This window comes from Lissotriton helveticus, chromosome 8, assembly GCF_964261635.1.
Source record: "Lissotriton helveticus chromosome 8, aLisHel1.1, whole genome shotgun sequence".
Taxonomy (NCBI): domain Eukaryota; kingdom Metazoa; phylum Chordata; class Amphibia; order Caudata; family Salamandridae; genus Lissotriton; species Lissotriton helveticus.
Window position 1 is genome coordinate 455,240,349 of NC_136069.1, and position 22,070 is coordinate 455,262,418.

The following is a 22,070-nucleotide window of genomic DNA, read 5'->3' on the forward strand; positions in this document are numbered from 1 at the left end:
CTGTTGGATCTTCTGGGTCAGCCAAGTCTCTATAGATATAGACTTTGATATACAAACAAGCATTAGAAAAGACAATAGGTTTCACCTTTGGGACCTATTGGCTTTCCCAAAGGCCTTGTAGCCTGCTGTACAGCATATCAAAATTAAAAAAAAAGTAAATAAAAGTTGCACTTTTACACATGCATGCCTTCAAAATTATATTTGCTATCAGTAAATAAAAAAACATAGAAGTAGCACAAAATAGATTTTAAGTCAGATGGGTGGCAGCAATTTCCTGCCGGGTACTCCCCCAAAAAATATAAAGAAACTAAAAAAATCTACAAATGGGGTAGGGGAGATCAATTTAGAATGGCGAGTTAGGAGTGGGAAGCATCGGGAGTGGCAGGGTAAGCGGAGTAGCATCAGAGAGCTGGTGACAGAGCATAAAATAAGAACTCAAGGGAGAAGCATACAAGCAAGAAAGCAACATGAGGTGGAGAAGCGCAAAAGGGCAACCATAAAACAGAGGGTGGCAGGGGAGAAGCACACAGGTGAGAGAGAGTTACATCGAGCGCAGCAAAGAGAAGGACATGAGGGAGACTGCTGGAAATCACATGCACTCTCAAGGCGTGCTTAACCAAACTAAAAAATGTAGTTCCCAAAACCTAAGCAGTGGAAGCACTCACGAAAGGATCCTATGCTCCAGGGGAAGGACCAACACAGAAGAGGAAGAAAAGTCCACACAAGGCAACACATAAAAAGCAGACTAATGAAAATCACTATAGAGTCAATCAGTGGTAAGCAATGTGCATTCACTGAATCCACCCTAAGTTCACAATAAAGCTTTTGCAGCCAGACATCTTATGCTGTCTGGGAGGCTCAACTTAAAAAATGGACTCTACCCAAACTAAGGTTCACACTTACAGGATTAATTGGATGCAGGGAAAGAAGCACAATAGCTTTGTCATGCAGAATAACAAAACTGAATGAGAGAGTGGAGAATTGTACACAGTAGGGTGAATAAACAGTTAATCCAATTGCTTCAATGTTACTTCACTTTGCAACCCTCCCCACACCCCCCACACTGAAAGGCATTATTACGGGCAGAAGAATGGCTTTCTTCAAGAAAGCCCAGGAAGACCAGGGGCCTCATTTACGAAAAGTGACGCATCGCTGCGTGAAAACAGCGATGCGTAACTTTTCACTGCGCTCTCCCTGCGACATGATTGATGCGTCATATTTATAATATGACGCATCATGTCGCAAGGAGTTACAGATACGTCAGTATTTCTGACGTATCTGTAGGCGCAAAAGTGACGCATTGCTGGAGTGTGTCACGAAAGTGACGCAACTCCAGCAATGTATCCTTTCACATGGGGCAAGCCCTATGTGAAAGGGCCCGCATCAGTCTTACGCCTGCTGTGAGGCAGGCGCAAGATTTTGACGCAACAGCATCCTAAAAGTGACGCAGTGAAATCTCATAGATTTCACTGCGTCACTATTACGAGGCTTTTTGCGGGTGAACGCCCCCTCTGCATACATTATACCTGACGCAGGTATAATGTAGCGCAGGGGTTTACAAAGTGACGCATCTGCTTAGATGCGTCACTTTGTAAATATGCGCATCAGGAGGCATGTTTTACGCCGCCGAAGTGACACAAAAAGTGACGCATCGGAAGGGCAAAACTCACGCAAGGCCTCATAAATGAGGCCCCAGGTATACAGGAGGGTTTAAAGTAATAGGCCTTCCAAAAAAGCTCTGAGCCGAGCCAACCCAGTTAGCAGTCAGAAATAAGTGAAAGCCAAATACTGCACGGCTTCCACAACCCACACTGGTCCCCCAGGTATCCGTGAAAAACCCTTTGTGGCATCCATAGCCTCCATTTCAGTCATAATAGATGCCAATTATTTCTACAGCCTTTTAAAGAAACAAAGATGCACAACATGTCACGTGCAAGCTGCACCAGTCCCTGAATGCGTTCTTGGGTAGTCTTAGAAAGTGTGCACAATCACCTGCTGCTTCCACAGGCACAGCAATAGCAGTAATCATAGAGAATATACACAGATTGAACGAATTCGAGGTGAGAGAGTCCCAGAGCAATCAGAGTTACTGGACCCCACTTGTGACAACAAAGGGTCTTTCAATTTAGGAGACTTGGAGGCCCCACATTATTGTCCATCAAACAGGGCCCCACTTAGCCCTTGTATCACTTGATGCTCGGGGAAGTCAGGCCAAGCACTCTAATGCTTATTCAAGGAGGTCCTGTTGTCTAGAAAATCAGAAATTAGCCACTGAACAAATAACATCTATCAATAAACAGTCAGTGCTTTTGCTTCTAAGAAGGAAAAGTACTTTCATTCATGCAAAACTAAATACTAGAAACGATATTACGAATATTTACAAAACAGCAGATGGAAAAACGAGTTGGAACACCTTTAAAAGGCCTTCCAAATTACATGGAGTTTGCACTGTAGTTAACTAAGCCACTGAATACAGCATATAACAAACTACCGTTATTGGTTTGCAGTTTAACACTAGCAGACCCTAACTTCCACAACCACAATACCCCCAAACATACCTATATTCAATCATGTGGCATGTACCTATAAAAAGTCAGGTCTTCTGACTTTGTCATATGGTGTTCAGTATACATTCAACAATGAGTAAATTATTGTTTCAAGGGGTCACCACAAACATAAACATACTTTGAAGTTCACTGTTAAACAAGTCTTACCTATTGGCTTTGACATACTTTCAATAACAACTATTGAGGAAAGATAAACATTTGAAATTAAATCAGTTTTTTTTACTCTTGAGTCAAGTTGCTGAGGACCCAAAAGGAAATAACGCAATATTCACCAAAGGAACACTAAAAAGTTGGTTCTGGGAGCACTTAAATCAGCCCTAAACTCCACCATGGCCACTGGTTTAACCTCATACGAGATTTAGGGTGACCCAATTGTAATCAAGCCAGTATACTTATGGGGGTCTGTTTGGTCCCCTAACACCAAGCAACACTTTAATGGTGTCCCTGCACTTCTGGGCTGGGGACACCATCTAAAGGAATATGCTATGTTATTATGAGCACAGTTGGCTTATGAGGTGATTATGGGGTGCTTCTTCATCCTGTGGTGAGTATTCTCTGTGAAAGACTTTGATGTGGCTGCATGGACCAGGACATATGTTTTCTTTTTTTCTTGTTTGAAAAATTAGAAGAGCACCTGCTACTGTGGGATTTCACTCATATGGGTGTCGCTGCCCACATTGGGGCACCAGCATACTTGTCAGACCACAAACCTGTTCCAAAGTTGCAAGACCTTGCACTGGCACGAAAAAGCATCTTTCCCCATAGAGAGTGAATGAATGAATGAAATTAGATGTCTAAGCGCTACGAGGCCTCAGGGTAGAAACTTGCTATAGAAATCTAATTTCATTCATTCATTTATTCATTCATTCATTCATTCATTCACTCTCTATGAGAAAGATGCTTTTTAGTGCCCTCCCCATGCAGTCAAATCCAATTATGGGCAGCAGGATATCAGATTGTGAAAAGGTCTGTAGTGCCTATGGGGCCTTCGCTTCACAAGGCCACTGTGGTCAGCACCACTGTCTCCTCGGGCCGGATAGACCACTATGAAGGTCCCCACCTCTAACAGAGGCAATTGTAGGAACAGAATGACAGCCTGAGTGGTTCCCCCAAGGAAAACAATGTAATTTGGCTCGGCTCCAAGAGGGTTATTTATTGATCCTGCTTGGGATAAAATTACATGTAGGGTATCCCCGAACCTCAGGTCGACTGCTGCCAGCAGTTCTGAATATTAGTGGCCAACAATTCTCTCAATATCATCGGACCCATTTAACTGTTTAGATGGAGCTTGTTGCCATTGGTGGCAGACTCTAGTCACAAGGATTGTCATATATTCCTACTCACCCCCACATTTTTTATCTCATTTTCTGGATGGTTAGATGATGATTTTCGAGTCCCTGACATGTCCGTTTCCTCTTTCTCAGCAGCTGCTGACTGAAAACCTGGACTTCTCCTCCAACCCAGCTCTTGGAAATCTCCTGTCCTTGGGTCTTTTAGCTCAGCATCCCACAATGCTCCAGGAAGCCCACTCTTACTGCCTGCACTCTCAAATCACCCTAGCCTTCCACCATTTGTAGGGTGCTCGAGAGCCCAACAAGAGTCTGGATTGCCTACTCCTATGGCACCAGCAGCCAGGACCCCTCCACAAATCCAATGGGAAACCCATCTTTCAGATCTCCAGCAAGTCCACCCTGTAAAGCCCCCTAGATGAGGCAGAGAGTTAGCATCACTAACTTTAGAGGTAGAGTCCAAAAAAACTCTGAGAAAGTGTTCTCTCACTTCCGACGGGGATTCATCCATAATGTAGATTTGTCTTTCTGCTTTTGTTGAATTATTATTATTATTATTAGGCAATTTATTGAGTGCGCAAATACCCTTAGGTGTCTCGGCGCTGAGGACAGCTGAGTTGAGAAAGAGATGGGGAAAGGAATGTTTATTGATTGAATAACCATGTTTTTAATTGTTGACGGAAGGATAACAATGTGAGTATGGTTTTGATATGTGGAGGGAGTGTGTTCCAAAGTTTGGTGGTGGCGACAGTGAATCTTCTGTCACCCCAGGTGGCCTTTTTGGTTCTGGGCACAGTCAGCAAATGAGCTGCTGAGGAGCGTAAGGATCTTGTCAGTCTATAGGAGCATATACTTTTTTTGAGAATTTCAGGTACTATGTTGTGGATTGCTTTGTAGGCAATTCAGAGGGCCTTGAACTTTGTTCTTCTTTTGATGGGCAGCTAGTGTAGCTGTCGGAGTACCTTGGAGATAGGTTTGAACTTAGTGGTGCCTGAGAGAATTCTTGCTGCTGCATTTTGCACCATCTGCAATTTATGTTGGACTCTTTCCTGGGCATTAATAAGTAGGCTGTTACAGTAGTCTATCTTAGACATGACGAGTGTACTGATGAGTCTTGCCTGTATTAGGAGGAAGGTAGGGCAGAAGTTTTTTTTATCATCCTGATGGTGAAAAAGGCTGATGAGACGACTGAGCTGATGTGATGAATAAAAGAAAGTTTGTCATCAAACATGACTCCCAGATTTCTGACCTTAGCGACAGGGGGCGGAGGTGGGCCCAACTCTACAGGCCACCAGGAAGGAGACGAGCTGGAGGAGAGATTTCCGAAGATCATCACCTCTGTTTTTTCAGAGTTCCGCTTTAGACAATTGTTTGCCCTCCAAGTACTGATGGCAAACATACCCTCTCTGAAGTTAGCCAAAACTGACTTACCATTGTCATGGATCTCCAACACAATCTGAATATCATCGACGTAGGACGTAAGACGCAGGTTGTGGAACTTGATGATCCTGGCCAGGTCTGACACGTTTATATTAAACAGCCTCGGGCTTAGCGAGGATCCCTGAGGGACACTGCATGATAGTGAGAAAGAAGGGGAGTTGAAGTTACCGAACTTTACACGTTGGGTACGGTTAGACAAGAGGATGTCAGAAGGGCCTTTGCTTTGTCTTTAATACCTATGGCTGAGACACGGTCGATTAAGGTTGAGTGGTCGACCGTGTCAAATGCTGTCGAAAGATCCAGCAGCACCAGGACTGCGGCAACTCCCTTATCAAGAGTCATCCTGATTTCGTCGGACGTCTTGATGAGTGCGGTTTCTGTGCCGTGGCCTTTCCTAAAACAATTGGGTGTCATCTAAGAAGTTGCTGTTCTCAATATAGATGGCTAGCTGCGTATTTATCACTTTTCCGATGATCTTTGCAAAGATTGAAAGATTCCTCCTGTGTAGGGATTCAAAATGGAGGTGGAAAGTTGTAGAATATAGTAGTCCCTACCTAATACAGAGATTCCAAGTCATTGCTCCACCCTAACATGCAAATGCAGAGAGCAGCCGACTGCCCAACTCCACTGCACAGCATTCTGGGAAGGATCAAAATGATAACTTAAAGAAACATTTCATCACATTTCTCACCTGAGTCAAGCTCCGCTCACTCAGCTGGTTGTATTCCCTCCTAGCTCCTAAGAACCCCTTTCCTGTGGGGACTGAAGCCAAAGATCCGTGTGCCCTCCTTTGTCCCATGTGGAAACATCCTGATGGAGATAGCTAATTAATGGAGATTTCATTCCAATGACTTTTTCTGCAAAGGCAAGGCTAATCTTCTAAGTCGGGTCTATTTTTCCAAGGGGAGCACTGAATTGTCAAGCAGCCAGCAGAGTAATGGACTTGCCCATCAGAGTAGCACAAACAGTGACTTTCATTAAGTCTGGATCAATCCATAAACAAACACATTTAGAGTGAATTAATCCGATTATCTGTTTAGGATCTCAAAACATATCAAAAAGTCACACCAATCACGTTCCTATTTTATGGTAATCAAAAGTTATATTTTAGGCGCACTTTACCCAAAGTACTGAACAGTGTAAACATTGAAGATGTTACACGTTATCCTGGAAGAAAAGGGAAATTTTGTCTTGCATTTCCAATTGAATTGTTAAGTCTATAACCAGTTTATTCTGAATCCCATCTGCCACAGTGCTATCTGTATCCAAATGCCAAACTGTGTCAGACAACAGTGATCCTTGTTCAGCCTACCCACATGTTCGCAAGCGTGTGCAGATACGTTCCATGTGTAACCTGTGCACAATATTTTACCCAGCTGTTCAGGAGCAGACATTGTTTTAAAGAGGTGGGTGCTAGAGGTAACTTCTCAATAAAAAAAAATTCCGTCGTTCACAGTTGGTGAGAATCCATTGGGGTGATTTATTAACATCAGATGCCCAAATATCAAGGGTCCAAAATAAACAAAACTTGGGACTCTTATAGATCAGAATCTGCTTCCTTTCAGGAATCGTAGGCTATTTCGAAGGGAAATATGAACTAAGACTAAAAATATTCTACAAATGTTGCCCATAAACCCTCTAATGAACTACAAATGGATAGGCCAGGGTACAAACAATAGATAGAAATGACGACTTGCTGAAAAGAGATTACTTTTTTAGAACAGTAACGAAAGTCAAGAATTAAATCAGATCATCAACTCATACTGGCCTTTCCTCAGAAGCGACACTTAGTTGTCAGAAAATCTATCTGATAAAGCTGACTTAGCATTTAGAAAAGCACATTATCTGAAAAATAAATTAAGCAATAGACTGTTTCAATCTAATCGGAGGAGAGAGAGAAACATGCATGAAATGTGATAAATGTGTCAAATGGGTATGTATGCATTAAACAAGATCAAATCATTCAATGTTTGTGAGAAATTGGGCTGTTGATTGAGGAGGGTGAAAGCCTACTCAAGCAACAGACACAATCCTTATCAGGGTAATCTGTAAAAAGTCACTAAAGTAGCCTGTGCTTAACCCAGGCATAACTTAAAGGCAATGTGTAAAGTATTAATGCAACAGCAACACACAAACATCAATAAAGTTCAAATACAACACAAGAAAATCCCCACACCAATTTAAATTAATAGATTGAAATTAACCAGATCGATGCTATGTATTTTCCCCTCCTGTGCTGGGATTTACTTATTCCCATGTTTCATGACGAGCTGGGCTCGTCATGAGCGTGCGAGGAGGCTACCTCATGACGAGCCCAGCTCGTCATGAGCGTGGAAGGGGTTAAATAAATTATTTGACACCAAAATGACAAAAATCCAATCTGAAGAACCCAAGACATGCAATTTGAAAGATTTAAGGTAAAGATAACACCCAACGCACAAAGCGCCACTTGTGGTTATCTGATCTTGCGAGACAAAGTATAAACCAGACAGACCACTATGGAGCACGGGCCAGATTCAGGGACTTGGTTAGTCCAGCTGAAAGTCCAGCATGAATAGTTGTGTTTGCAGTGGAGGAAGCAGCAAGGAGCACGGGGGAGTGTTGCGGATGGTCATCACTGTAGCTCAAAAAGCAAGCCGGGTGTTGTGACTGACATCAATGTAGGGTGAGGATCCTGTCAGCCGTTAAAGATGGCCGTTACTGGAGATTCGCATTGATAGTCACCGTGGGCTGTCAATGCTGTAGCTCTAAGTGCAGATTCTCTGGTGCCAGTTGTTGCTGTCAATCGCACAGTCTGGTCCATTAGAGTGTCTCTTGGTGGTCAGCACAAGGGGCAAGAGCTTAGCATGAACAGGCCTGTTCGTGGTCGCAAAGAGCCTAAAACTGAGGATTTCTCCTTTTCTTCAAGAACAAGCTAAACTGATGCCACAACAAGGGTCCAGGACCGAAGGGGTACCTCTTGGCAATCAGGTCCAGTAGAGGCCTGCAGGGCTCAGGCAGGTCCTATTGGGCAGTTGCAGGGAGTCTTCTGGAGCTTATTGTATCAGTGTAGCTCTAATCAGTAGGTCAGCCAGCTGATCCCCTGTGATAAATTCAGTCTGGGTTGAAGGGTGCAGGTTCAGTCTTCCTTCTCAGCAAGCAAAACAGGCCTAAAGAAGCATGGCAGCAGGGTGTTTTTCTGCCATAGTTTCTACAGGTCCAGGAGTTTACTCAAGAGTTGAGTCTGAGGGTCCAATGTGTATACCTGGTGCCAGCTTTGAAGTGGGAGAAGCTTCTGTCTCCCTGCCCTGACCCGAGCCTGCCTTGGGACGCAAAAGGCTACTGTGAAGTCCTTTGTATGAGCTTAGCCAGTGCATTTGAAGTGCAAGTGTGGCAGGTGGCAGCCCACCCCTATCAAGTCAGAGATGGCCCATCCTACCAACACCCAGACTCTCCCTTTTGATACTGTCTAGGAGGAATATACAAAGGCCAACTGCCAACTACACGTAGTCATGTGACCCAGGACCAGGCTGGAGGCACCTAATAGTTAGGACAAGGAAATCCAAACTTTCTAAAAGTGTCATTTTCTGAATTGTGACTTAACATCTGACTTTAATATTAAAGAGATTTTTAAATTACAGATCTTCAGAAACCAAACATGACTTTCCTTCCTGTTTCCACTCAAATGTTATCCCTCAATAGATAAGTTACCCAACAGTATTCTACGGGTAGGCCTTGCAATAGTGAAAAACACCTTTTTGAGTTCTTTGCTACCAGATATGTTCAACTTTAAAAATACATGTCCAGCTTTTTAATTACAATGCACACACCCTATGGGCTGTCTAGGGCCTACTTTAGGGATGACGAATATGGATTAAAAAGGAAGGCTAAAGCTTGGCAAAAGGTTTATTTTGCAAGGACAAAATGGCAGCTTCAAACTGCAAATACAGACTGCAATAGTTGGCCTGAAATATGTTTAAAAGGCTACTTAAGTGGATGACACAATCTGTGCTGAAGACCCACTAGAAGCATTTAATTTAAAGGCCCGGGATAAAAGTAGAACAACTATTCTAGCAACTTACAAGTAAAGTAAAAGTGCCAATGGTGTGTAAGCCAATTTCATCATGGTTAAGAGAGAAAGCACAAGCACATTATCACAGGATAGTAGTGGTAAAGGGTACAGAGTCCTAAAAGCCAAACAAACAGGTTCAGAAAACAGAAGAGTGAAGGCAAATGGTTTCAGAAACCAAACATGACTTTCCTTCCTGTTTCCACTCAAATGTTATCCCTCAATAAATAAGTTACCCAACAGTATTCTACGGGTAGGCCTTGCAATAGTGAAAAACACCTTTTTGAGTTCTTTGCTACCAGATATGTTCAACTATAAAAATACATGTCCAGCTTTTTAATTACAATGCACACACCCTATGGGCTGTCTAGGGCCTACTTTAGGGATGACGAATATGGATTAAAAAGGAAGGCTAAAGCTTGGCAAAAGGTTTATTTTGCAAGGACAAAATGGCAGCTTAAAACTGCAAATACAGACTGCAATAGTTGGCCTGAAATATGTTTAAAAGGCTACTTAAGTGGATGACACAATCTGTGCTGAAGACCCACTAGAAGCATTTAATTTAAAGGCCCGGGATACAAGTAGAACAACTATACTAGCAACTTACAAGTAAAGTAAAAGTGCCAATGGTGTGTAAGCCAATTTCATCATGGTTAAGAGAGAAAGCACAAGCACATTATCACAGGATAGTAGTAGTAAAGGGTACAGAGTCCTAAAAGCCAAACAAACAGGTTCAGAAAACAGAAGAGTGAAGGCAAATGGTTTGGGGACAAGCTGGCAGAGTTGGTCAAGCGAAACACGACCCTCCTCCAGCCAAAAACCAGGGTAGATTAATCAATATCATGATAGGCTTTCCTGTTTGTTCAATAGAACATGGACAAAAGCCCGCTTATGGAGTGCCATTTATCCATTCTATTCCCCTTTTAACTCTGCTACATCCCTCTGTCTATATTCTCATGAGCCACTGGACTGATCTATGGGGAATACCATCTATGGACCCCTTCTGTGAGGCACCTAACCTTAACTTACTCACATATGCATTCCAGTAGGCAGACTGTATCAACATGGCCAACATGGTGCTGTTGCCCATTCTACCCCTTGGATCAGGCTTCTATCCCTAACCCAAGGAAAATTCTGTCCATAAGGAAAACAACCAACAGAGGCCACTGACAACTGTCAGTGTCAAGAGCCAGGCCCTGGACCATCCACAGCCATGCGAAAGCTCCAAGCAGGGACATTGGGTAGCCCTCTCTTCCAGCCTTTGGGCTGACAAGAAATTCCCAATGGCACCAGAGTTTTCGATGACTTCTGATGCTCTCAGAAGTGGAGAGTCAACTGTCCTGAGTGATAAGCACCCTCCTTCCACTCTGCCTCAAAATAGTCCTGGCGTGGTATCCTGAGACTAGCTGTTCTGCCAAAGGTATGTACCTTGAGGCTGAACAGGGGACAGGGGTGATTCCTCCCTCACCCTGCCCTCCTTCTGGGCTCCCGTACCCTCCACTTGGCAGTGGTGCCCCCCAAAAACGTAACTGTCAGGGCAGCATCACCTCCCAGCTCTCCTAACACAGAGGGCAGCTCATTCCCCAGAATGCAGTCTATGGGCATCTGGGGACTAATTATGACCCTCCTCTTGGTCACCTCCCCACTCCACTCCAGAGATGCCAAGGTCATAGGGTGAAAAAAGGCATGCACCTGAGTTACCCTACACACTTGGCCGGTGTAGTGCTCTGAAGAAACCAGCCTTTTCACTGCCATAGTCTGACCCGGTGTCCCTCAAAGCAGTGACAGGGATCCCATTCACCTTCACCTGGTGAAAGTGATGACTTCTACCCTCAGGGATCACAAGCTCATCCTCTGAGTCGTCTATTTCCCAGCTAAGAAAGATCATGGCATGGCCTATGACCTGTCCCATGGGGCTTTTTCCCCCTAAGGCCACATTGGCTACTCATATATAACTCCAGTGACTGGCTTCTTAGGACAGACAGAGTCCCCCTGCTGTGTCCTAACTGGGAACACTCACTGCAGCGCAGTGGGAAATAGGGCATCCTGGGTCACCGCCCACCAGAATCCCCCCTGTTTCTCAGAAGCATCTTGGGAACCCTTTCCTCCCACCTTACTCTGGTATTTGTCTGGGTCACCTTTAACCCTATTTGGGTTCACTCCCAGATACTTACTTAGACACCCTGGTGCTGATCCAGAGGTCCACCTCCTTGGCAAGCCCCTTGGGGGCAGCTTACTATATCCACTAGATGCTGGTGCAGCTCTAACAAACAATTGCTAAACATGTGCTCTCTGGCAGACAGAATGCAATCATTCACATCACTGCCTTCCCCACCCATCAAGTACCTTAAAAATTAGTCGAAGAAATCCAGCAAGGACTGCTGGTGCAGTTTCTGGCTGTCTGTAAATTTCTGACTGTGGTAAGCCATGCTTTCTGTTAAGGATGTCCTTCAATGTGAGTACCTCATTCTGTCCCCCTTTCCCAGGGCCAGCTGAGCATCCCGCCCCTCATTAAATATATACTGCCAGAGACTGCCCCCCCAATCTTCCTCGTGGACCCTATGCAGCTCAAGGGCATCCTCATAGGCTTCAAACCACTTACCTATGCCATCTCCCAGAACAAAGTTAAGCACCAGTTCCTGGGGAATGTGTACCCTCTTGTTTCTAGTGGACACTACAGGTGCGCTGCCACCCTTACTCTTGGAATCTGCTTAAGTTGCTTTGGGTTACAGCTCCTTAAAGCTCCTCTCATGAGCTAGTCGCTCTAGAGACAGCTTCTCCTCCATTTATACTTTGGCCATCTGCAGCTGGAATTTGCTCTCAGATGTCCTGTAGCCAACTAATCTAGAGGTGGACCATGAGAATATACCCTGCTTTTCACCCTGAGATTGGGTACCGCTCCTGGGGTTGAGTTGTTCCCCTCCTCCAAGTGTTGCAGCTCAGATTTTGTGCTCAGGTCCTCCTCCTGCCCCTGCATATCTTCCTCCTCATCCTTGTTGTTAGACCTTTTAGCCTTAGGGTGGTCCTCCCTTAAACCCTTTTGCCTTTGACCTCCTATTTTTCTGAATTCAGGACACATTGAGTCACTACAACCTCCAGAATCCCTCAATGACTGGCGAGGGGAGGGGGAGGTAGGACCACTCTGAAGAATGTGCTATATAGCATCTCATCACAACTCCCGCTGTGTAGGATACATTAAGGCACTACAGTCCCCAGAAACCAACAGTGAATGGTGAGAGTGGAGAGGAGATAGAGGGGCCACTCTGAGGAACACTCTGTATAGTCTCATCACACTTGCGCTGTGTGGGACACATGTGGGCCGTGCCCAGGGAAAGCCTGTCCAAAGGGTGGACTGGTCTTTGCCTATCACTACCCAGAAGAGGCAGGGCTGGGCCACCCCTGGAAAAAGCCTGAGATTCTGTACTATGAGCACTGCAGTTTGGCAGTAAGGCTCCATTTTAGAAGAAAAACAGCCCATAGCATGGGATTGAGAAACTAGGTTAAGTAGCAATAATATTTCTCAGTTTCAGCTTCAGGCAAATAAAAGGTTCTCAAGAAGCAGGGCCAAATTGTATACTAAATAAGATTAGTAAGTAAGTAAGTAAGGGTTTTATATAGCGCTTGAATGCCGAGGCGTCTTGGCACTGGAGAAAACACAGAAGAAATTAAGAGTCCATAAAATAAAATCAGCTGCTAATCTGGAAAAGCCATGTTTTTAATAAACCTCTGAACTTAGACCGCAGCGATTGAGATCTAATATCCAAGGCCAGAGTTTGGAAGCCACATAGGAGAGGCATCTACCACCCCATCTGGCCTTACTCCATTTTGGGATTTTGATCGAAGCCTGATTGGCAGACCTTAATGGACTCCCTGGACAGTACGATTAGAATAAATTGTGGTACGCCATAGGAATGCCTCCGTACAAGTTTTTGTAGACCAGACACAAATCCATGAATTCAATACACTGCTTAACATGGAGCCAGTGGAGACTCCTGATGGCCCCAGAGATGTGATTGAATTTAGGAGTATTGAGTAATATCCAAGCAGTAGTGTTCTAAAGAGATTGCAACTTCTTTAGCTGCCGTTGTCAACCCCTAGATAAAGGGCTTTGCAATAATCGATCCGGGATAACACAAGCGCTACCACCACCGTTTTCCTTAGCACCATTGGAAGAAATGGTAAGATCTTCTGTAGGATCTTTAGTGTAAAATAACAGGCTCAGGTAACCTGATTGATCTGAGCAGAGAAATTAAGCTGTGTGTCCCAGTCCACACCCATATTTCTCATTATATCCACTGGTGATGGACAGTCTCCTGCTCCCGTTGGCCACCGGGGTGCATTCCAGATTGGAGGGCCATTACCAAACTCCATGATTTCAGTCTTCTGTGTGTTTAGTTTCAAATAGTTTGTGTGCATCCATTGTATGGTGCAATCAAGACATCTATGAAACCTTACCGACGGCACCTTATTCCATGAAGATATCGAGACTATGATTTGAGTGTCATCTGCATATGACACAAGTGAGAAGCCAAAGTCTCTAACTAATTTGGCCAATGGGGACAAATACAAATTAAAAAGTGTGTGTGAGAGCGCCGACCCTTGTGGGACTCCACAGGGAGGATGAAATATGTCTGACTTGAGGTTATCCCAACAAACCTTATGTTCTCGATTGATACATTTACACGTCACCTGATCTAGGATTGAACCTGGATATAATCAAAGATTACATGGGTTTGGATCAGGCGAGAAAGATCCTATGGTTGAAATACATCTGTAATCTTTCTAATGATCTGGGTAAACCAGAATTTTTTAGCAACCCTGATTCCTTACTCACTATTTCTAGAAAAGATCTTAAGGCATTGTGTAGAAACCATTTTGATTTATTACGACTGGGGCTGGAGATAAGTAAAAACTCAGTGATGAAACATCAACTTATTTTGACTTCTGTCACTATCCAGCCCTATCTGACATGGTGCATAAGGGGGTATGACAGGTACATTCTGACCAGGTTTAGATTCAATTCTTTTTTTAGCCTGGTCACATTCCCGAACACTAATGACTGGTCCAGAATGCTCATCAAATGTCCATGCGATAATTTATCAAATCAATCATTATTACCTGTGATTTTCTTTTGTAAATTTTACACAATTGAACGGGCCAGATGGTTTAAACCTTTCTTGATGCAGGGTTTATGGCGGCAATGCCGACCGGCCCTTTTATTTTTACAGTCACTGAATGATAAGCATTGTGTTGGAATCATGTTGGGTTTTTTAAAAAGTATATTGAGGAGGGGTTCAGATCGGAAAAGGAAGTGAACGACAAACAGCTGCGTCCGCCGCGAGCGCGCCGGTGCGGTCCAGCGCTGCGGTGGACGGGGGCGAGGCACTTGCAGCGCAGAGAGAAGTCGGCCTGAGGCAGAGCAGGCTCGGCGGCCTGGAGGTATGGCTGGAGGTACGGCTGTGACCCCCGTGATCCGGAACGGTTTGGAGGTGAAGAGCGGGGAAGCGAAGAGCGGAGGAGCCCTTCTGACCTCCTGCCTGTCCCGGTGAGTGGGGTGCGGTCTGTCCCGCGGCCCTTGGCTGTGGAGGCGGTCGAGGGGCCGGGGGGTGGCTGTGGCCTGCGGGCTGGAGCAGAGGCGGGGGAGCGCGGGCTGAAGCAGGGGCCCCATTGTGAGAGGTTGCGGCGTGAACACCCGGTGGAGGGCATAAGGCGAGCCCTAGTTCCCACGCAGACACCATCGGGAGGTGAAGGCCCAGCGGCCCGGGATACATTAAACGGAGGTGCGTGGCACAGCGCGGAGGGGGGTTAACACCACTGCCCCGGGAGAGAGGACTAACGGGCAGAGTGATTGAAGTAGACGTGCATGCTACAAAGGTACAGGAGAAGAGGAAACACCCATGCCGTTGATTATTGAAAAATTTAAATCTTTATAACACCCTGTGACAGACTTCTTGACCTCCGCGTTTGGAACGCTCATAATTTTTGATTTAAATATATCTAAAAGGAGGTTTTGTGTACATTCCCTTGGGTCTGCTTAGAAGACTTAAAGGGACCAGACCACTTGATTATTCGCAGTGGGAGCCTTTTGCCTTTTGCCACAGAGACACAGAGTATTGCGGGAAGAGCTCGAGTGCTGGGGCGGACTACAGGACCACAGGACCCACAACTCCGAGAGTACCAGCCCCTTCCCACCGCCTACTTAGCACCCGCTGCGTGAAAGCCAAGGGCGGTTCCGTTTTAGCCCGGAGGAGATCGGACCGGGCCACCTCTCTAACGTCTGCATCTGACATTGAACCCCACCCTGCACATGTAAGTACCTGTTGTATTACTTTGACCAGGGAAATGGCGGGTCGTGAAAGCAGGAGTAAGAAGCTGACAACAGGAGGATATGTCGTCGGGACCCTGGATAATTTTATTCTGAGGGCCAACTCATTACTGGACCATGAAATAACTCTGGTCAAGCGTCGGCTGTCCCAAGATATCGCCTTTGCTAAAAGATCTTTGCTGGGCCTTCTTGCGAACGCTCGTACACCGGAACACAATTCCTTAATAAAATTTGTGGAGGGGCCGGACACTAGCATAACCTCTGATACCACCCAGACATTGGGGAAATTACCTCCGATCGTGGAAACACAGCCACAGTTACTAGTTGAGATCAATCCACCCGTCACCCTTGCACCCAATCAGGCACCAGGTGGATTGGATGATAATAGTACGCGCCAGCTACGGGGGAGAACTGAAGGCACTATATCAAAAGGAAGCGCGACAGCGTAGCTTCTTGCGCCAGAAATTCCAAGATTGCAAAGCGCACCGATGATAGCATGTCAACGTCTCTGGCCCGGGCCCCGCAGACCCCAAAGGTCATAGACAGTAGGCCATTGCCAATGCTATTGACAACAGTATCCACCCTAGAAGGCTCAACCCCAGTGATTCCAACAGAAACAACAGAGGACCCGCTTCTGGCAAAATTGGGTCTCCTTTTTCACTCATCGTTTCAATCGCTTGAATTGAGACTCTCACTAATAGAGCAGCGACTGACAAACATTGAAAAAGTTGCAACAGGGACTTTGGACTATGTAAAGTCTAACAAGGTGACTTCTGCCCAAAATCAAGTTAAAAATGGTCAGCGGGGTTTAAGCCCAAAAAACCTGTGGTACCTTCTGATTTGTCTCCTGCACATGTGGCAGGCCCAACCCAGCCAGCTCCTGTTTTCCCATCGGGTAGTCTCCCTATAGTTGTCAATAATGAGAACACCAGTACGGCCCACCAGCACCCTGGGGATTCTGATGATAGATTAACTCTCTCCAATGATAGGCGTAGAGTCAGATGGCAAAAACTAGTGGAACATCCGGAAGAAATTTGGAAACTTTATAGCCGGATTGTCCCCCTGTTTACTGAGGTTGACACGCTAAACACGCAACCATTACCCCTTGACTATTACACAAATATGCAGGCTCTCCATGAGGATCTAGTATCCAATTTGGCAGAGGTACTCAATCCTCAGGGGACTAAGAGGAATAAAAGGGCCAGACAACACACTTGGTATAATGCAGCTTGTAGGGCTGCAAAGTCCCAACTAGTCCGGGCTCTTAAGGATAACAACATTAAATCTGACATTAAAGCCAGGAGAGCATATTATAAATGGTTGATAAAATGCGCAAAGGAGGAGTGGGACCATGAGAAGTGGGCCAGCTTATCAACCACACTATCAACCAAAGATTCCCGGAAATTTTGGTCAATAATTAATAATGGCACGGGAGAACCAAAATTTGCCACTGAATCGAACATAGCAGCGGAAGTGTGGGAAGACCACTTCCGGGCTCTCTACAGTAGCGAGGATAAGTCTGATGTTCAGGAACTTTTATTGGCTTACCCAGCTTTTAGTCTACATTCTGAGGTGGAGGCAGAATTCAGGCTTAGTGAAGTGTGTAATGCAATTTCCAAGTTGGCCCTAGGCAAAGCCCCAGGCCTAGATAAACTACCGGGCGATCTATTTAGGCAGGAACCGAGGGCATGGGGTCCATATTTTCGGATCCTTTTTAATGCAGTCTTGGGAGGCATGGCGGTGCCCTGTACTTGGCTGGGTGCAGAGATAGTCCCTATCTTTAAAAAGGGTTCTCCTCTGCTCCCAGCCAACTACAGGCCCATCAGCCTTATAGATGTCCCGCAGAAGATCTTCGCTAGGTTAATCCTGGATCGCTTGCAGGACTGGATGGAGGAGCACACAATCCTTAGCCCATACCAAGCAGGGTTTAAAAAGAACACTTCGACTATGGACCAAATCTTCCGACTGTCACTACTGTTTTGGAAAACTGTGAGTTTAGAGGGAGGCAGCCTCTATATGGTGTTCGTCGACCTTCGCTCGGCTTTTGACCTAGTCCCTCGGGGGAAACTATGGATTGTTCTCCTAGAATTGGGCATACCGGTCCCACTGTTGACCATATTGATGAGGTTACACAAGGCGAATTTCGCCCAAGTCAGATGTGGGAAGAATGGTGCACTGTCTGCAAGGTTCCCCGTTGGCAGGGGGGTTAGGCAGGGTTGTGTGCTCGCCACCTACCCTATTTTGCCTCTATGTCAATGGGGTAATCTTGCACCTGAATGGAGTACAGAATAATGATGCCCCAAAGTTGGCAGGCAGTAGGGTTCCTGCGATTAAGTTTGCAGATGACACCCTCTTGCTATCTAAGTCCCCTATGGGGATACAGCGCATTCTGGATGGTTTTGAGGAATTCTGCAGGGGAAGGGGTTTGGAGATAAACTCGTTAAAAACCAAGTTTATGATCTTCAACCCCCCGTAACCACTCGCCCAAATCCTAGTTTAGGTATGTCAAGGTAGGAAAGGGTCTCGACTTTTGATTACCTGGGGGTTACCATTAATGAGAACCTGACCTGGGGCCCCCAGCAAATCAAGTTGCAGCTAAAACTGGCCCAACTTGTGGGCGGCATCCTGAAGCTATCCAATACTTCCACTATTAAACCGGTTGGCCCACCACTGGAAGTATACAAAATGTAAGCTAGGGGTGCGATTATGTATGGAGGGGAACTTTGGGGGTACTTCTGCAGGACTGAAATAACTAAGACAGAAAACAAATTCCTAAGACAGTTGCTAGCCTTACCATCCAGCACACCACTCCTTCCGCTAAGGTTTGACTTAGGATTTAGGTCCATTAATGAGGAGCTAGCGCTCAAACCCCTAAGGTTTTGGCGTAGGCTCTGGGTGACTCCGGAACTTGCACACTATAGGCAGGAACTTATAGAAGTACTAAGCCTCCCTGGAGCAGGGAAAATTCCCTGGCTCAGATTTATAAAGAATGAATCCGCAAGAATAGGACTACCCGCCCTCTGGTCTGATCCAGAGAAAGGTTCCAATATGATTACTCGAAAAAATCTTACGAAGATCTATTGTGAACATAAACATGCTGCTGCTTTGTCTAACTCCTTAGTCGGCACTTTAACTGTTTCTTTTTTAACTGTCAAAGATTTTTATCACTTCGATCAATTTATGGATGAAATTTACCCTACTTTAGCAAGAAAACTGTATATACAATGGAGATACGGTGTTCTACCTTTGCGAGCCTTTACTAGCAGGTGGTCATCGCCAGCTTTGGAAAATTGTCTATTTTACTGTTTTATATCTTTTATGGCAAATTGCCGAAATAAAGATTTTATGAATGGAATGGATATTGAGGAAAAGAAAATGTATTAGCTGTTCTTAATTTTAAGTATGTTTGTATATTTCTAAATGAATTGTCCCTTTTATGGGTTTATAAAAATTTAAATCAAATAAAGCATTTTCTAAGTCTAAGTCTACATTTACACAGGAGGAAGAACATTTTTTAAACAACTGGTGATAAGACTTCTGGCACTACTTTGCATAAATCATCCCCTAAAATCCCAGGAACATGATGGCACTGTTGCAGAAATTAAACTAGCTAATGGGAACATAACAACTGCACCAGTAATGGCTCTACCAGTGCTGCTTGATCCAATAATCATATGTATCAATAGATACGCCCCCTAGAACAGTTTAAGGAAAGAAAAGGAGTAATCTCAGGCAGCACTGTGAGGGGAGTTGACTTAAACAAAGCAATCCAAACTGATATGACTAAATCCTCAGTAGCTAATATGACCGAGTTATGCTTGCCGAAGGAATTTCTGGAATTAAAAGTGACATAGGCTTATGAAGTAGTCGTAATAAGCTTGAGAGCTTGATAAAGAACTCGGGTCAATCACATGCACAAACCGCCTGGTATAACATGGAACAAGGAGCCACAATTCAAACCAATCTGGTTAATGCATGGACGAGGTGCAGCACAGATATGAAGGCTACACACACACAGGGAATTGCTTGTAAATGCACAGTCGGTAAGGAAGAGATTGTTGCAGCGTTGAATAAGGAATAAAGATATTTTACACATAGTAAAAGTGCGTTGGGGACCCAAAAGCATTTTTCAGAGGAAAAAAGGTGAGGAAAACATGTTCAGCAATCACATATGCCCATATACCCAGCCTAAAGAACAAATTAGAGGAGCAGTAGTAGTTCTGAACTTTGTACTGTATTTATGATTAATGTACCAAAATCCTCCACAAATAGCAGGGAGGATGAAAGCTCCTTGATTTATAAACATAGGCTGATCTGAAAAGCCAAGTTTTCAGCTTTTTTCGGAAAATGATTTCAGCAGGGGCTAGCCGAAGTTCCAAAGACAGTGAATTCCAGATTTGTGGTGGCAAATTACTAAAACCAGAACCACCAATTCTGGCTGTTTACAAATTACGGAGCAGAGACCAGCAGTTGACCTAAGATTTCTGACTGGAACACAGGGAGAAATCATAGACTGTAAATAAACAGGGCCCTTGCAAGAAAGAACCTTGTAAAAATAGCTAAAAGCCTTAAAGTGAATTCTCTTCACCCGCAGACAGTGCAATTTTTCCATGGAGGATCATATAGGAAATCCAAGCAATGTCCGAGCTGCCGCATTCTGGATCTGTTGGAGCCCATTTAATCACACTTGGATAACACCCAAGCAGAAAACATTACCGTAGTCCAATCTGGATATGACCAGGACCAGGACTACAGTTTTTGGGGCTGACTCAGAGAGGAGATGAAGAATTTTCTTCAGAGATATCAACAGCCGAAGCACTTTCAAGCAAAGGCATTCTTCTGGACATCAAAAGAGAGTTTCTCATTAATCAAATGCCAAGGTCCGTAACCTGAGGTTTAGGGGGTGGAAGTGGAAGAGGACCAAGGCTGTCGGGCCACCAAAATCAGATGTTAAGATGCGTGACCAGTACCAAGACCTTCGTCTTTCTTGCATTCAACTACAGGCAGTTATGGTCCATCCAAGTAGCAACATCCGGCAGACGTGCACAAGGAGATGAGGACATAAGCTCCCTGTTCTGGGATTAGGTGACGACAAGTTGTGTGTCATCAGCATAAGAGATTGCAGTAAAGTCATGGCGCTCAATAACCTTAGCCAAGGGCTGACACAGATTTGAAATGAGTTGGACTTAGTAAAGAGCCCTGTGGTACTCCTTACTGCAAGGAATGGATCGTCGACTGGAATGGTTTTTGTTCAGTGGTGGCTTTCTGTGGGAATGGTGTGAGGTGGCAAAGTTTGGGGTGGGGCAGGATGGGGGGGTAGTGGAGTCTGGTATACAATGGACAGGAGTAAGGTAAGTAATTAAATAAATAAAACAATTTGCCATACATGCGCTGCATCTCCAAGTTGGCGATGCAGCATGCGCAAGGTAAACTATTTTATTTATTTAATTACTTACCTTACTCCTGTCAGTCGTATGTCAGACTCCACTACCCCCCAGCCTGCCCCTCCCCCGTCCAACCACCCGCAGCATTCCCACAGCGAGCCACCACTGTTTTTGTATAAACATGAATGTGCATTCCTACAGAAAAGATGCCAGGCAACGCAGCACTTTGCCACCATTACCACTGTTCCAAAGCCTTTCGACCAAACTTATGTGGATACAGTATTGAATGCTGCACTGACGTTAGGCATGAGAAAAAAAAAAGCATGAGAATAGCCTTAATGTCACCCCTGTCTATAATCTGCCTTGCCGACTCAGAGGCAAGCAGCAAGACTGACTGAGTGTGCATTATGTGCAATAAAAAGAAAACCAGCTCAAGCACCAAGCCCTAATGGCACACCAGGAGATGTATACTTAAGTAATCCTGAATAGTGGCTAGCTATATAAATTTACTATTGAATGCTATCCTACTTGCATTTGTCCAAGCACTTGGTCTTGCGTGGAAATAATCCCCTTCTATAAGAAAGTTGATCGAGGTATCACAACTAATTATAGACAAATCAGCCTGATCAACGGTCTGCAAAGGGTGGTCTGTCGACAGGTGCTTGATAAACTGTACCAATGGATAGATGATATTTATATTCTTTCTAATTTGCAAGCTGGTTTTAGAGAACACACAAGTACTATAGATCAGATTTTTAGATTCTGCACTGTGTATTGGAAAACTATAGTCATAAATAAGGGCCATATGTATGTTGCCTTTGTCGACCTACAATCGGCTTTTGACTTGGTACCAAGGGGAAACTCTGGACAGTGTTAGAGGAGATTGGGTTCTGAACAGTATTTTGGCAATGCTGATACGCTTGCATACTGAGAATTATGCACATGTGCGCTGGGGTAACCAGGGTGAATTGACTGAATGCATTCAAATTGAGAAAGGAGTGATACAGGAATGTGTCC